This window comes from Chlamydotis macqueenii, chromosome Z, assembly GCF_036417535.1.
Source record: "Chlamydotis macqueenii isolate bChlMac1 chromosome Z, bChlMac1.mat, whole genome shotgun sequence".
NCBI classification, from domain to species: Eukaryota; Metazoa; Chordata; class Aves; order Otidiformes; family Otididae; genus Chlamydotis; species Chlamydotis macqueenii.
In genome coordinates, this window is record NC_141593.1 from 7875656 (window position 1) to 7891390 (window position 15735).

A 15735-nucleotide genomic window follows, 5' to 3' on the forward strand; every position below is an offset into this window, starting at 1 on the left:
CCCTCTTCCACTGGGCTGGCTGGGCTGACATTCACACCCAGAGGAAAAAGGCTCTTCCTTCTCCTTTTGCTTCCCGCTATGGACCCATAATGTCACAGCCAAAGAAAACTGCTTCTTCCCCTTACAGACTGCAGACAGGGGAACTGGTTTCCACGAGAGAAGATGAAGAAAATCTGCATACAACCAAAGCCGGGATTAAAACACAGTAATCCTGGACAATAGGCCAGTTCCGACTGATCCAAAATGCCTTTGGCCCCAGAGGAAAAGGCTGTCTAATTAATGTCACCAGAAGGAAGGTGTGTGCACGGGTCATACATGCTTTCTGCCAAGGTTACAGTTGGCAAGAGCAGACTTTGCCAAGAGCAGCTTGCTGGCAAAGCCCCATGATTTCCACAGCCTAGAAGCACATGTCTCTCCTCATTCCAGGGATACCTTCCACCACCAGTGGGCTGCTCCTACCATTTCGAGATTCCCCACCCAGCCACACTGACCCCTCTGGACTTAGCCTCTTCTTCCACTAGAAAAGGGAGCTGAGTTCCTTACACAATATTTAACAAGCCCTCAAAGCCAGAGATGCTTTTGTCCCCATTTCAGCCTTGAGCATGGGTGCAAGACTCAACTAGCCCAGAGCTTTAACAAGACATCACCGAGATGAATCATTACTACCAAGTTATGTGATTACTTAACACGCTGTATGCATAACTGGATGAAACCAGCTCTCTCCCTTCTCTTTCTCCTTCATCCAATCTCCCCAGTTATCTTCATCTGTTGGAGCCAAGATCCTTTCAGTACCTCCAGCTTGCCAGGGAGAGCTGCCCCAGCTTGCTAGCTGAATTATAACACACCCTCCCAATAAGTCTCTGGCTCAGAAATTGCTTAAGTGAGAATATCCCTTAAGAGCATAACAAGGAAATCACAGTTGGATGAGTAATTAATTCAATTTGGATTGAAATGGAAAAATCTAGTCGGGTCCTACTCTCAGTTTTCTCCTCCTGTACTTGTGCAGACTGCAGCAGGTCTGTTCTTGGGGCTCAGAGATGAGTTGAAGACTCTGGGCTAACTTTCCTGCAGAGGTTGATTGGCGCAGGGTGATCACCTGGAATTCACAAGCAGTTATTGTCTTATTGCTGACAGAGCTGGGAGAGGGAACCCCAGGGCTGCACAGTTCTTCTGCTTGAGGGCTTATCTGAAGGGCTGTTTTGCAGTGGGATGATGCTCTGACTTTCAGGGCTTGACTGTAGGCTGTAAGGTTGCGAATAGCCCCAAGGCACAGCTTAGACATGATTTTTGGAAAGGAGAGGGGGTTCCTGTCAACTGAGGAAAGGTGTGGCCAACAGGGAGCCAGCTGCCTCCCAGGGGACAAACAGGAGGATGTCAGCACTGCAAGAAAAGATGAGGAGATCTCCAACTTCTTATTCAGAAGAGGAACTGCAGTGGTACAATTCTTCACACCAATGAGAAGGGAAGGTAAGCTGCAACCCTCTGTGCCTCCATGCAGCACCCAGAGTAGATAAAAGCAAATATGGGAACCCGGTATGTAGTGGCTTGTGACTGTCCCTGTCACTGCCCTCTTGTCCTGCCTTGACCTATCTGGGGCTGTAGGATCTCTGGCAATCCTTCACTAAACGCACGTGCAGCACCTGGCACAGAGGAACCCAGAGCCCAGCAAGGCTTCCAGTCTATTACAAAAAATAATAAACATCGTATATATAATCTCAAAGAATGCAGAGCAGAGACAGCAAGCCTCTGCCAGCGCAGGGACCTTTCCTTCTGCACTTCAAGGGAGATTTTCAGCAAAACCAACCTGTTTCAGTTCACTTGATGTGTGGGAAGAACTGTACAGGAGGAAGTGTCAGCTTAGCCATGTCTAAGACAGGACAGATCTCCTTGTCCTTCTGACATGCCTCAGGTTTGTGAAGAGTTTTGCAGAAAGAATTGTGGCCTCCCTCATGGCACCATCCATGATGTAATCCTTCACAATATCACCCTTCTAGAACAAGCACAACCCAAGGTTTTTTTCCATATGTTCAGGCTGGCACAGCTCGAAACAGGAAATTGTCTCAGGATTTCCTGGGGCAGAGGAGAAGGGCTTTGCCCCAAACATTGATTCTCAATGGATATCCATCTCTGCTTCTTAACCTTCTTTCTGTGCACTGTTGATTCCCACCGCTCATTTACCCTGAGGGCATTCACTTGAGTGTTGCCACTCTATTAAATGTGAATTGAGTTAGGCAGGAGGCAATTATCTGCACTGGAACTTTCCCAGGGTAGCAGAGCTAACATCCTCAGCAATACCTGATGAGATCTTTACAGACCACAAGCAACAGCGGCATCACTTAAAATGATAGTGCTTCCCACACTGCTCCTTAATATGTTTTTGGGACACTGCACTGCAGAGGGAAGAGTTAAGTCGCACCCCTCTTCATAAAGCCATCGGGATCTTCTCTGAGATCTCTTTGTGGGCAGGTTTGCTGCTATGGCTTTGTATTCACAGCTGTCTGAAAAGCAGCCCTCTGGCATGAGCCATGCTTGGTGTGTGAACTGAGCACCCACGATGCCGAGTCTGTGGAGGAGGGTCCACCACCAGTGCAGGTACTGGTGAAGGATATTCCTGCCCTGCCCTGAACTGACAATAGTATCTTATCATATTCTTAATGCCAGACTGATTATGAGCCAACGATATGCCCTCATTGCAAATCAGGCAAACCACATACTGGGCTAGATTAGGACAGTTGTGGTAAGCAGATTGAGGGCTTCACGGTGTCCACTGTTGGGCCCCCAGTTCAAGGCAGGTATGAAGAAACTGGAGAAGGAGCAGAGGAGGGCTGCCAAGACCAGGAGACAGAGCACGTGTCCCAGAAGCAGAGACTGAGGGAGCTGGGATTGCTTAGTCCTGCGAAGATAAGGCTGAAAGGGAGGTCTAATAGCAGCCCACAGCTGATTGAAGGATAACTACAGTGATGGTGCAGCCCAGCTCTTCTCAGCGGAGGCAGGTGATATAACAAGGGGCAACAAACTGGAGTTTGGGAGGTTCAGGGTGGACATGAGGAAAAGATTTTTAGCTGGAAGAGGGGATAAGCCCTGGGTGTGGTCACCAGAATTGTCTCCATCCTTACATCTTTTCAAGACACAGATAAGCAAATCCATGGCAAGCCTGATCAAATGTTGAGGATAGCCTGCTAATCAGAGCAGGAGGTTGGAGGGCAGATCTCCAGAGATCTTTTCAGACCAAAGCTCCTGTGGTACATTCCTCCTATCAGCTTTGCCAGCTTTCTGTGTGGCCACACAGGGGGTCACTGAACTGCTTTAGTTGAAAAATAAGCCAGAAAATGATTATTTCTTTCAAGCAGATCTGTTCTAAAAGTTCCCATGCTAACCAGGGAACAGAGATGAGTCATCTGTGGGAGATGGTCTCCAAGTTGCCACCACTAGCAACCAATGTACATGGGACCACTGATAATGTAAGACAACATCTATCTCAGAGAACTTTATATTTTGGGACTAACACAGCTGGGTATCTTCCTAACTGAAGCAGTCTCACATCCGTGTAGGATATGAATGAAGGACTGCAGCCCCCAAAACCTAGGTTAGGGATCAGTCTTCCTCAGCCACACCATCCTCGACTTAACTGCCTGTCAGTCTCAATCCAGAGTTTATAATGAGCCACGTGTTCAAGTATATGTAGGAGAACAAGACTCCTGCCTCAACATATGATAACAATTCAGCACAATTAATTTCACAGGAGAAAGACTGCCTCCTCATCAAGTCAGTAATGAAAGGTCTTTCGTGGGAAGAGGAAGAAAGACTTGAATCTGAACAGAACATCACATTGAGTTTGGGGGAAAAAGGAAGATAAATACTGAAATGTGCATTTGCTCTCATGAAGGACAGCTTAAGACTGCTGAGTTTGCGTAAGAAAAGCACAACAGGACAGGCAGAGAAAGGGCTTCTGGGCTAGCTGTGTGATGCACAGCAAGAGAGGTCATGCAGGCCAGCCTTAGGATGACTAGTACGAAGTGTGATTTTCTCTTATTCATCTCTTCTTCCAGCACATTCAACTCTTCTGTTTGTTTTGCTTTCATAGACAAATTCTTTGTTTACTTTTCTTTAGCTTGGCTGACGTTGCAGTTCTTGTCAAATTAATTCCCACTTCAAGGAGACCATGCCAATGGGTGTGATAACGCTTTCTCCTGCACAAGATACTGCAATACTCCGGGAAATTAGTTATAGACTGTACTGGCCTGCATGGACTACACTGGGGGTAGGTAATGGAGAGGGCACATGAAAAAGATGTGTTAGCCAGGAAAGCTTCTTGCAATGCAGCAGGACAGTGGGGGAGACTCTGAGGTTCCTCAGTAAGGCTCTACTGAAGTCCTACAGCGCCTGTGACCTGCAGCAGCAATGGCTCCACTTGGAATAGCATCAAGTTACGAAATGCAGGCTTCTGTCCTCACACACTTCCTTAGTTTAAGTCAATTGCTTTTCCTTTTTCCTCCTTTTCAATAACAGTGTTGCCTAACTTAGGAATAGTGGATCTTTTGCAGGTGTTGTGAGTCCGCGGCCAAAGAGATGGTGACAAATTACGTCTTGACAGACAGAAAAGGCTGGGACCACACAGTTATTGCAGCTCACCACAACTCATTAAGCTGTAGTATCTTGGTTGTTACTGTTCATGTGCCCATAGTCCAGGGTGTACCAAGAGGGAAAGGAGAATCAGGAAATCTGAATTCTCATCACATCCCATGTCCACTACCAGACCAAAAGCTTAACCCAACACCAAAAAAGCAGCACTACACAGTGTTAATAACTGCTCCAGAAACATTTTTCCAAGGTAGATTTCCAAGGAATGAGTGTCTGAGCAGGGCTGAAACAGCAAAAGTCATTGGTGAATGAATGGTGCCATATAAGTTCAGTAAAGACTTTACATGGTAGCACGCATTCTGGCTGTTCTTTCAAGGACCTTGACAACCATCACGCCAAGGACTGGGCGCAGAGCTGGAAGGATCTATCAGACATTGGGGTGACAGGGAGCTATTGCAGTCATCAAGATGTGTAATCACTTCCTCCAGCTGGCCAAATCCCATGTGAGAAGCCATCAGTGCTCACCACAAAGGTTTGGCTCCCAACCCTGGGTAGTCCAGGTAGCCTGTGCCATTGTTTGCTGGTTTTCAAACATGTGCACTTATCTTTTATCTTACGCTTCTCATTCCTGGGAGAATTTCCTCAAAGACAACCCCTGGAAACCTCACACATCCTGCTCCTCACCTTCTGGCACCCCTCTGTGTTCAAACCACCATTTGTCAGGGTGATCCTTAGAGTCTCACTCCCTTTGTCTGCTCCATGGGTCTTCATCCAGCTATCAGTTCTTGCCTAACATTGACTGTAACCACTATGAAATGGGCATGTGTCCCGCAGTGACCTAACACTAACCATGCGGTAGCATAAATACTGTCTACATTAAAGGTTTGCATTACCCATTAAGCTGCACTCAGACACCTTGGACAACAAGCCCAGGAGAGCAACCCATCAGCTCCACAGCTCTAAGTCCCTCAGGAAAGCATCACAGGGACTCGGATGAAGAAGAAGCAGCAGCAAGAAAATAACTTTCCTTTCCCAATTTTGGGTCTTGCTTCACTTCAGCCTTCCTAGAGATCTGGCCCCTTTCTGGCGTGATCTCTGCAGCACCCTGGTGACATAATCGTGTTTGCCTCATATCTGGAGAGGATCCATGTGATTCATCCACAGTTCCTTCGGAGCCTTGAAGTTTTGATCCTTGTCCTCATTGCTCATTTTTGTTTTCTCATGAGAGAGAAAATAACAAAGATGACTGACAAACAGACAAGATAAGGAGTCTGCTCCGTGGTCACCAAGTGCCAAGGATACAGGCTCAGGCATCTAAAAGCACTGGGTGGTGGGCAGGCAAGTGCGATGTTGTGTCTGCATCTTACACCAGCATCTTCCACATGCCAGCTTTATTCCCTGGAACACTGCACATCTTCCTTCGAAACCAGAAAGACCAACATAGTTGCCTTCTCCTTTCCAGAAATGAGTAACAGCACAGAATTACAGACACTTTCTGAGCTGACTTACAGCAGTGAGTCAAGGCTTGGTGTTCGGCCCTCATTTGTCCAAGGGGAAAAATGACACCCCAAAACCGCCAGAAGGCTCTGGAGACTAGGAGGGTTTGGTGCGGAGCAGAGGGGCTAAATAGTCAGCATAAATACTTGCTTTTCTGGCTAGAATAAAGTCCTTAACTAATAAAATGAACAGAAGTCAGCCAGCAGTTTGAATCTGCAGAGCTGTTGAGAAGCCGCCATAATTAACTTCTCTTTCCTTTTTTCCCTCTTAACCATCCCCTCGTTTTTCACTTTTATTTTTCCTTTTTTAATTTTTTTTTTCAAACATGTGTATTTCCACATCAGGGAAAGTAAGTGAGAACTGATCTTCAGCAGTCAGCAGCTGAATGTGGAGAGGATTGTGTTGAACAAGATGTGTTTGACCAGATGGCTGCAAGAGCAGCCTGCTTAGCCAAAATAGGCTGTCCTCTCTGAAAAGCCCAGTCTCATTTTTGCCAATTCCATTTTAAACAGGAGAAGCTTTGAAAACCACAACTGTTTCCTGAGTTAAAAAAAAAAATATTAAAAATATAATGACAAAAAATATTATTTTTTTCCAATACCATTGTGGGAGACTTATACAAGCATGATGTGATTACTTGGTCTTGACAGTTCTCCAGAACTTGAGGAGACCCAGTGTCCCTGACTGAAAATGATATTTCTGTGCATGGCAGTGAGCTATTTTCTGATGATTTGCATGGATGTGGAGTCTCTGTCATCCAATAAATGTCATGCTTACCAATATCCCCCTTAGTGGTGTCAGTAACACCATCTGAGTCTTCTATCCAGCCAGAGACTTTCATGAAATTTGTAGGAATTCTTCACTCCTGCTGCATCTTCCACTCTTCCATGTTTGCCACCATTGGGCCACCTGGTTCAAAGGTGGCAGGGGAGCAGAGAGATGCACGCCCTCGCCATCTTGCACACCCAGACTCCATGACCACATAGCCCTGGCCTCCTGGGAAAACCAGGCAGAAGCAGATAATCATCTCTTCATTGTACATCTCCAAGAGTAAAATTATCCCCTGCAGGAGAGATCACATCTTGTGGGGGAAGATTTCCCTGCCCATGGAGCACTCATACACTAAAAACATGAGATGAAGAGTACCATGTGAGCTCCAGATCCAAGGCAGAGATGAAGCTTGTTTTGGAGCCAATAGCTTGTTTGCACACAGATCCCTCTGGAAGATTTTTCCTGGGTTTCCTTTGAAGAATGTAAACAAAACCTCATAGAAAAAATTACTCAGAATTGTCTGCTCATCTACCCGGTCTACAGCTGACACTGCAAGGTATAGCCAAGAGCTCATCTGCAACCCAAGACTTCCCCCAGAGACAGTTTTCTGTCCCCTCCGGCGTGGGACATCTGTGACACCAGAAGGGGAAAAAAATAGGAGACCAAGGCTGCTAGCAAGCACATCATGAAAGAAGATTCCCCCCCTCTTTACATTCATTTCCTTGTTCATATTTTCTCCTGGATTTGAGATAGAGTTTCTCAGTGATGTGCTTCATGATGCTCACAAACATGCACAAGGGAAAGAGGGTAAGGAAGGAAAAGGAGATGACACAGGAGAAAATAACAGAGGGTTTCCAACCTGCAAATCCTCTTGAAGGACCCTGAGAGCCTTCTGCTGCTGTGCTTATACACGTGCAGTACTTCCAGACATGGTGATGGGGAGATGGATGTCCAGTAGGAATAAATTAAAAAGTGGCCTGGGGGCTGAGAGAGTGTGGGAAATGGGTTAGGAAATATAGATAATAGTACAAGAGCAGAAGCTCCTTCCAAAATACTGTGAGGGTGCAAAGTGGCTGAGCTGCACACCAAGGGTGGAGAAAAAAACAGCTCCTCTGCATGAAGGAGCTCTGGTCCCAGGCTCACATGGTGCCCCAGGGAAGGTCATGGTGTGGTACATGTGTGGAGCAAAGGCAGGGACAGGCAGGCATCAGATGATGGGAACTTACCTACCTCTGTCCCTTCATCTGCCTCCAGCATGGAAAAGTCCCTCAGGCACCCCTGCATGGTGAAATCCCCATTGATGTAAGCTTCAACAGGAGAGAAAGAGAAAGGAGGAGGGAAGGGTTTAGACAGATTTGCTGAAAGCTCAGATGAAATGGCTGAGTGGGTGCACTGGGTGGGAGGCGAGGAGACAGTGAGGACCTCCTCAGAGAGGGGGCCACAGTAGGAGGAGAAGCCTGGTCAAGGTCAGAGACCTTGGAGGGAGATGCAGGGAGGGAGAGGAGCATGTGGAGGAAGAGAGCCCAGAGGGTCCATGGGGCAGCAGATGCTGTGACCCCGATCCCCTGCCATGCCTCTTTCCTCCAGTGACCAGCTCCTGGCTCAGATTCCTTGAGGGCTCAGCATCCTTCCCACGTGTTTAGGACATAGGTGACCATAAAGCGGCATTACCTTGGCTGAGGAAAAGGTTCTTATTCCCACTGCTCCCTTTGTAGCTCACTTTCCTCCCAGGAGCTGACAGAGCTGTAAACATTTCCTCCTAAAAAATGAAAGGAAGAAGCCTTGAAGAGACCAAGCCCTAAAGGGAAATAATAAACAAACCCATGACAGCAGCACCTCTTTGATAAAACGCTGGGAATATTTTATGAGAGCTCCTCAGAGAAACGTGGCTGGCTGCTAACTTGGAGCAAAAACTCCCAGATCCCCCATGCCCCCAAAATTCCCAGCTTTCTTTATTGGAGCTGGTCCTCCCCCACTGGCTCCATGACCCACAAGTGTAAATGGGGCTGGGGGGCTCTGCTAGGACCAAGGAGGGAGGAGAGGGAAAAACACTAAAAAGGAGGAAGAGGAAGAGTGCCTTAATGAAAGAGAGGAGCAGGACAAAACCTGGAAGACAAATCAATCTCAGAGACGCTGAAACGCGGAAAAGGCGCATAAAAGGGCTGAGTGGAGAAGAGGTCATGGGAAGGGAAAATATCGAGCTGCTTAACCAAAATGATTGAATAGCAAATGTTGCGTACAGGCCATTTCCATCCGTGCACGACACTATCTTCAGCATACACCTTCTCCCCGCCTGCCCGGGGGCAGGGTGGTGCCGCTCTCTCTACTTTAAAGGCACACAAAAGCTCGTGCCCAGACCAGCCAAGGGTCTCAGGCGTGGGAAAGCTCTGTGTTGCTGCTCCTCACTTCCAGGCACCTGGCATGCACACTACGGGAGAGACACAAGTGCCCTATAGCACAAACAGGGAGATCCACCCCTCCCAAAACCAGCTCCCATCTGTTGAGACCTGGGACGGTCCCTGATACTTTCCATCCCGTGTTGTTCTCCCCTTGGTTATAGATACAAAACATAACATTTTTCCCTGGTTCTGCAGTTCAGGGTAGACCCAAGAGCCCTGGTTTTCATTTGTTTATATCCATCCAGTCACTGAACTGAAATCAAGCAGAACTATTGCTGCCCTCACCCCTTGGGTGTCAGGGGCTTCCTTGCTTCTGTCTCATGGATTTTCCTCCCAGCACGCCCAACCTCAAAAGGAGGGAAGATGGGAGACCGCACCACCCAGGTGACAACCTCATGCGTGGGGCAGTCAGGGATCGCACAGCCCTTCACAGGACCCCTGACCCTACACATCTCAGCAGGGTTGGTACAAGAGCCAGCTGCTTCTGACCAGGGATCCTCCAGATGTGCTGGTGCAGCGTTGCACTGGGATTTATTGCACTGTGGCTCTCCTGTGGATCAGGTGCTAGTACTTCTGTTCCCTCGGCTCAGGGGAGGTTTGTCAGCATGGCTTCTCCTCTTTTCCTTTCCTCCTGAAGGGCCAATGCAGCTGCAAACATTTCCTGAGTGAGCACAAGGCAAATGAGAGGAAAGGCGATTTGTCTGCAGATTACCTCAAGCAACGCAGCAAGAAAGGGAAAGCAAAGCTAAAGGGCAACAGAAACTCTGCCCTTCTGTGGTGGGTGGGGTTCAGAGGTTGCGAGTGAGCCCAGGAGTTTTAAATGGAAATGTGATTGTTTCGGGGACTGAACTGATGCCAGACAAGACACAAAATTCAACTATTAGATGTTGTCCCAGTGACTCATGCCTGAGAGGTGCGTGTCACCTAGATATGCGCCTTTAGAGTTAGTTAGTTACTTGTGGGTTAGAGGCTCCTGGCCGGGGACAGGGCACAGTCGTAATAAGAGCCTGATGTGCAAAATGACGTGTTTGTGAGACTGACGCACGAGTGTGCTCAGTTCAGATAGGACAGGAAAGCCAGCCTGTGTCTTTGACTCAAGCTACCTCTCTTTTAGGCCTGATAGCCCAGGCTGAGCCTTAGCTGTTGCCTCTTGGGAGGGAACGTCCACCTGGGGCCATTTTCCAGTGATGGGAGCCAGAAACCCAAGCATCTGGGGTGTTCCCTGGAAGGTTGTCCAGAAAGGTGTTGCTGTACTCTCAAGGGTGACTTAGATGAGTTGAAGATCTCCCCGGACAAGCCAAGCCTGCCTGGCAGGGAAGTTGTCTGCCAGTGAAAAAATTAGAGAAGGAAAAGTGTTAATTATGAGACAACATCAGTGTTTCTCCTTGGGACTGTAAATGAGGTTGCCCCTCCCAGTATAAACCAACAAAGTCCTTTCAGTTAGTATGTAAATATGGTGTTACTCTGGCTCCTCGAGAGAGCTGGTTTCAACCAAGTCTGTCACAACTCAAACTCAAGCAAGAAGAGTATCTGGCAGCTCAAAAGCCACCTCATCCTTGTGGTTTTTGTTGCTCCCTGTTGCAGCATTCCTAAAGCGGGTAGGGAGGTATAACTGGCTGTTGTTGGAGACAGGGCGCAGGGGTAGGCAGACTTTTCATCTGTTCCCTGCACCATTCTTAAGCTTCTGTGGAAATGGTCATCTTACCACAAAGGGAACAGAAATACAGAGATTTGTCAAGTTTCTGCCGCTGCCCAGGCCATTGTTTCCTGGGGAGGAACTCAGCTCCTATTCAGCTCCCAGATCTCCAGGGCTTGACCCAATTGCATACACGTAGGATGCCGAAAGATATCTACATAGGCTTTGGAGCTACGGCACAGGGCCTACAGGAGATCTCAGTCCTTCTGGAGTGGCAGCTACAGCCAGGCAGGATTCCCCAGGGCATCTCAAAAGACATCATCTGAATTGAGCCCATAGTCAGCACAGCCAACGAAGCAATTGAGTTTTCCTTTGCAGATGGACTTTAGTGCTGTCACTTGTCAGCCTGCTGTCGCTTGTCAGCCTGAGCAGAGTCATGGGCTCCCAGACTTCCTTGAGCTGCTATTTGCCACCTCTTGCACTACGCTTGTCTCACAGCCATGGGCTGCAGGGCTCAGATACAATCAACTCCAGCATCTGTTCTCTGTGTTGGCTCTTCCAGCTCTCTATCACACTTGTCTCTCCACCCTTTAGTCCCTGGAGGCAGCACAGAGGTCTTCTCTTCACCTTTCATGTCTGGAAGCTGAAGATACCATTGTCTTCATCTCGTGTCTGGAGGGACAAACACCATCCCAGTTTCAGCAACATTCCTCACTCTGGTGTGTTTTTCAAGCTCAGCTATTCATCTGGGTAAGCAGAGGTCTGGGCTGTAGCCCCTGACGTCTACTCAGCGCTTGAGCATCTGGACTAAGAGGGAGCAGACACGGGTGACAGGTTTGGCAACACGTCACTTTGTGTCCCTGTTGCCGAGAGATAGAGGAGACTCTGTTATCTTGCATTTCCACCAGGGACAGCGTGATGAATTTAAAGAGCTGGTGGTGTTCCAGGCACAGAAAAGTGGGTAAATGCTGAATGTCCCTGAGTAGAAGAGGGTAAATCCTGTCAATACATACCTACTTTACACTGAGTACTTTTCCTGGAGCAAAAGAGTTTTTAGGATGACAAGACCTGACTAGTCCCCCAACTGTCTCTCTACCCCACCCCATTCTTGCACATTACAGCCATGCTGTCACAGGACTCAGAGGCACATTTTTCCCTCCTGGAAGTGGTTATGTGGGAGCACACTGGCAGCTCTTGTGTCTCATGACTTTTATTTCGGTCTCACCTCTTGTATGTGCAGTCACCAAACAGAGTAGAACAAGAGGGGCATCAAGTCACCCCACAATACCCAGCTGTCACCTGGGGCTGACTGCTGGGCGAGCGGAGGCAGCAGATAAGGTGTCCTTATCCATCCTGGAGGCAGAAGGAAGGTCCCACCGCTCCAGACAAGAGCTCTCCTCCTCTTCCCTTGGGTCAGGATGGTTACCTGCAGCCAAAGGGTGCCTGTTCCCTCATTTGCCAGCAGCTGCAAAGTCTGGCATCACTCAGTCACACAGGTTGTTGTCCTCCTCCATTTATTTATTTCTTTTTCATTCACATGCTTTGTCAGATTCTCAGCCCCAGCCAGGCAGGTTCTGCTGGAGAAATGCTTTGTCAACAGCCATTTGTCCTCAGATCAGCTGGCAGTTAGATATCAAACAACTAATTCAGGGTTAAATAAACTTTGTCTTCTGAAGCAGTTCAACGTGAAGGCTGCAAGACTTTTTTTTTGTGTGTCCTCTGCCACTCTCTTATCATCTTTCTGGGCAAAGGGGAGAGGTACAAGAGCAAGAGCGGGGCAAGAGCTCAACCAGTTGATCTCCCAACAGGGCTCTTGGGGAAGATTTTCCTTCTGCCACTCTAAATGGCACTCAGCCTGTAAGAGAGTAAATAAAGGAGTAGAATTTGCTGCTGTACAGGAAGAAGCCTCTATCGGCCTTCCCTGGCACTTTCACAGGGTGTTTAACAGTGTCCCAGCTTGAGAAGGGGCCAGGTCCCCAGGTTAAGCATGGAGGAGAGGGCTGGTAGGGCAGAGAGAGGGCTGGCCTCTCTCACCAAAAGGAGCAATAAGGGTAGTGGCCCCCTGTAAAATGCGGATACTCATTGCCACAGCATGTCTCCAGGGCAAAAAGTAAGAATGGATCAACAAAAGACCTCAGGGCAAATGTATTCCAGGGTGGTTACTAATTTCCATGTTCTTGACGCAACCTCCAGCTGAGAAAGTCCCTGTCACGCGGTCACCAGACGTGGAGAAAGTACAGCCAAAGGAGAGCTCACACGATGCTTGTCCTACCTCCTAGGCTTTTCCGCTGCAGCACGGGGACCTGTGACTGCGCCAGGCTGCAAGAGCTGGGGGTGAGATCTTCCATCCTGACTGCATCCTCCAAACCCACAGACAGCCATGGGGAGGGTGGCAAGCTGGGAAAAGCCAGCCAAGGGGGAAAGCTGAGCCTGAAAGGGGAGAAACTGCAGTAGCTGAAGGGCAGCCGCCTCCTCCCATGTAGGAATGGGGATGAGAGGCAGGCTGGTCTCCAAGACAGGGTTCCCTGCAAGAAGGACTGTTTTAAGAAGGCACCTGAAATTCGCAGGGTGACCAATGAGTGATGGGGGGATTAGAGGAAACACCACAGCAACTTAGACTCCCACATCACTTGCACTCAGGTTTATTACGATACTTTGTGCAAGTGCAGGTACCCACTCAGTGGGACTGACAAACACATCTAAAGGGATAGGGTCATGTTCCCAGAGGCTCCACGGGTGATCTTTTCCACTTGCTTCCCCACAGGTATTGCTGATGTATCATTGGATACCATTCCTGGTAAGGGAAACGATCCAAAATCGGCTCTGTTTTCCCATTCATGTTGATGTTACTTTTGAGTAAGCGTTGTTTATGTTGGATTTCATAACCTGCATAATTCCACGTCATAAATGTTCTCGGATATCTGTGTATGTCATTCAATGCCTGCTCTGTGCAGCTGGTTTTACTTTTAAAATACCAGACACCTCTGTATACCTACCATTTGTAAAAAACAACCCAAACAGACAAATAGAAAAAAAAAAACAAAAACCCAAGGGATACAGGTACTGCATGGCTGCCTGAAACTATGGTAAATATGGGATCAACGGTTTCATTCAGTGGTGCAGCAGCTCTTGGCTCAGATGTGTTTCGGTAGCACAGACCTATCCAAATGTGAATGCAGATTTTGAACTGTTTGTCCAGTCTGTGCTGTTTCACTTGCAGAGGGAGGGCTTTAATGCTGGTGGAGACGTGCTGCTTTCAGCAGACAAGGTAATTAGATATCAAGATGGGTTTATGAAGATGGGATGCTGATTTTTTAAAACTCTTTAGAAATTTTGGGAACAACAGATCAAAACCAAATTTTAACCATAAGCTTGATACACATTTTTACAAAGAAACTCCAACTTTCATTCCTTCTTTAGACAGCTGTTAGAGGGCTGAAGGAAAACCTTAAACAGTCAGCTCAGTTTTGCAAAAAAAAAAAATATCTTGAAATCTTTCTTGACTAGAGTTTGACTCCACCTCCGCACTCTAATTTGATAATGATAAATACAAGCCATACCAAAAAACTCCCCTGACAGAATATTTCATCTGCGTCATGAATAAAAACGTTGCCCTTCAAAATGGTTGAGTCTTCCTCCCTATGGCTTTCACACCTTTATGCTATTGACCTTTTCTTTTCCAGTGTGGCTTTTTTGTTACTATTATATGGCTAGATATGAAAATATTTTCAATCTGATAAGCTCATTTGGCTGTATAATCATTCTCCAGCCCCCTGGAGTGAGATGGCTGTGCTCACTTCTCCAACCAAGTTAATCTTTTGCAGCGGTGACAAGCCACATGGCAGCAGCTGGGTTGCAGACACATTTACCTGGAGTTCCTTGATGTCCTCCTCACATGCACACTCTGCACCCAGAGAAACCCTCATACGGGACGTTGTTCCTGAACTGGAGTTTAAATGGGGAAGAGTGAAGAGGAACCTCCTACTCAACAATGAGTTTGTGGCACAGGAAAGGGTTTTTTATTATTCTGTACACAGAAAATAGTAAGGTTTAATTAGAATGATAGAATCATTTAGGTTGAAAAAGACCTTTAAGATCATCAAGTGCAAAACATGTCCAAGGCTCCTACAAGGCTACAGAGGCTCCTAAATAGTTGAATGGCCACAAACTTGGATGTCCTTGGAGACATGTGGGCATGCTGGAATTGGGCAGTGGGCTAGGACTTCTTTCTGCCTTTAGATGTAGGATGAGGGCAAAATCCTTGGCTGCGCAGGAAAGCTGAGAGTTCAAGCATGACCTGAGCATGCAAAACTACCTTGGATTTACAGGAGGCAATAAAGAATGTAACAGCCTTCATGGCCCAGCCTTTACCAATGCTGTTCCTCAACAGAGCCCCTCTCTCACCTTCTTTCTAGGAAGGCGAGCAAAGACCTGTCATTCTCCTCTTCTTTGGACTCTCCTGGGACAAAGCTCTTGCAATAGCTTCAGGGTTTCTCTCCCTTAATGACCTTGGTCCTGTCCTCTTCTCCCATAGAGCTGCCAAGCGGCTCTTTTTGATGGAAAAGGAGATCCTGAACCGAGGTGAATGTGATGGGGAGAAGTCAAGACAGCAAGTGGCTGAGGTGTCACTGCCCATCTCCTTTGGGCACATGAGGAAACCTGCTCTGGTGTAGCCCCACTAGACCCACTTGGAGGCGGTCAGCCAAGTGCCAACCAGCTCCTGCATCCCCAGCACCCACCACTGGCAGACGGAGAGCTGAAACTCATGTTGGGACAGAAGAGCTGCAGAGAGGGAGGCTGTATCTTTCTCCCACCCACATCACAATGCCCATCATTCTTGGCCCTTCAATT

The 15735-nt window shown here is 47.7% G+C and overlaps 1 long non-coding RNA gene across 1 annotated transcript; it reads left to right on the forward strand.

The window, feature by feature from the left end:
• Positions 1-11421: 11421 nt before the first annotated feature.
• On the forward strand, positions 11422-13738 carry LOC147596232 (uncharacterized). The gene is made up of 3 exons (XR_015261511.1): positions 11422-11634; positions 13078-13218; positions 13649-13738. It is a non-coding gene; the product is annotated as an uncharacterized LOC147596232 (long non-coding RNA).
• The last annotated feature ends 1997 nt before the right edge of the window (positions 13739-15735 follow it).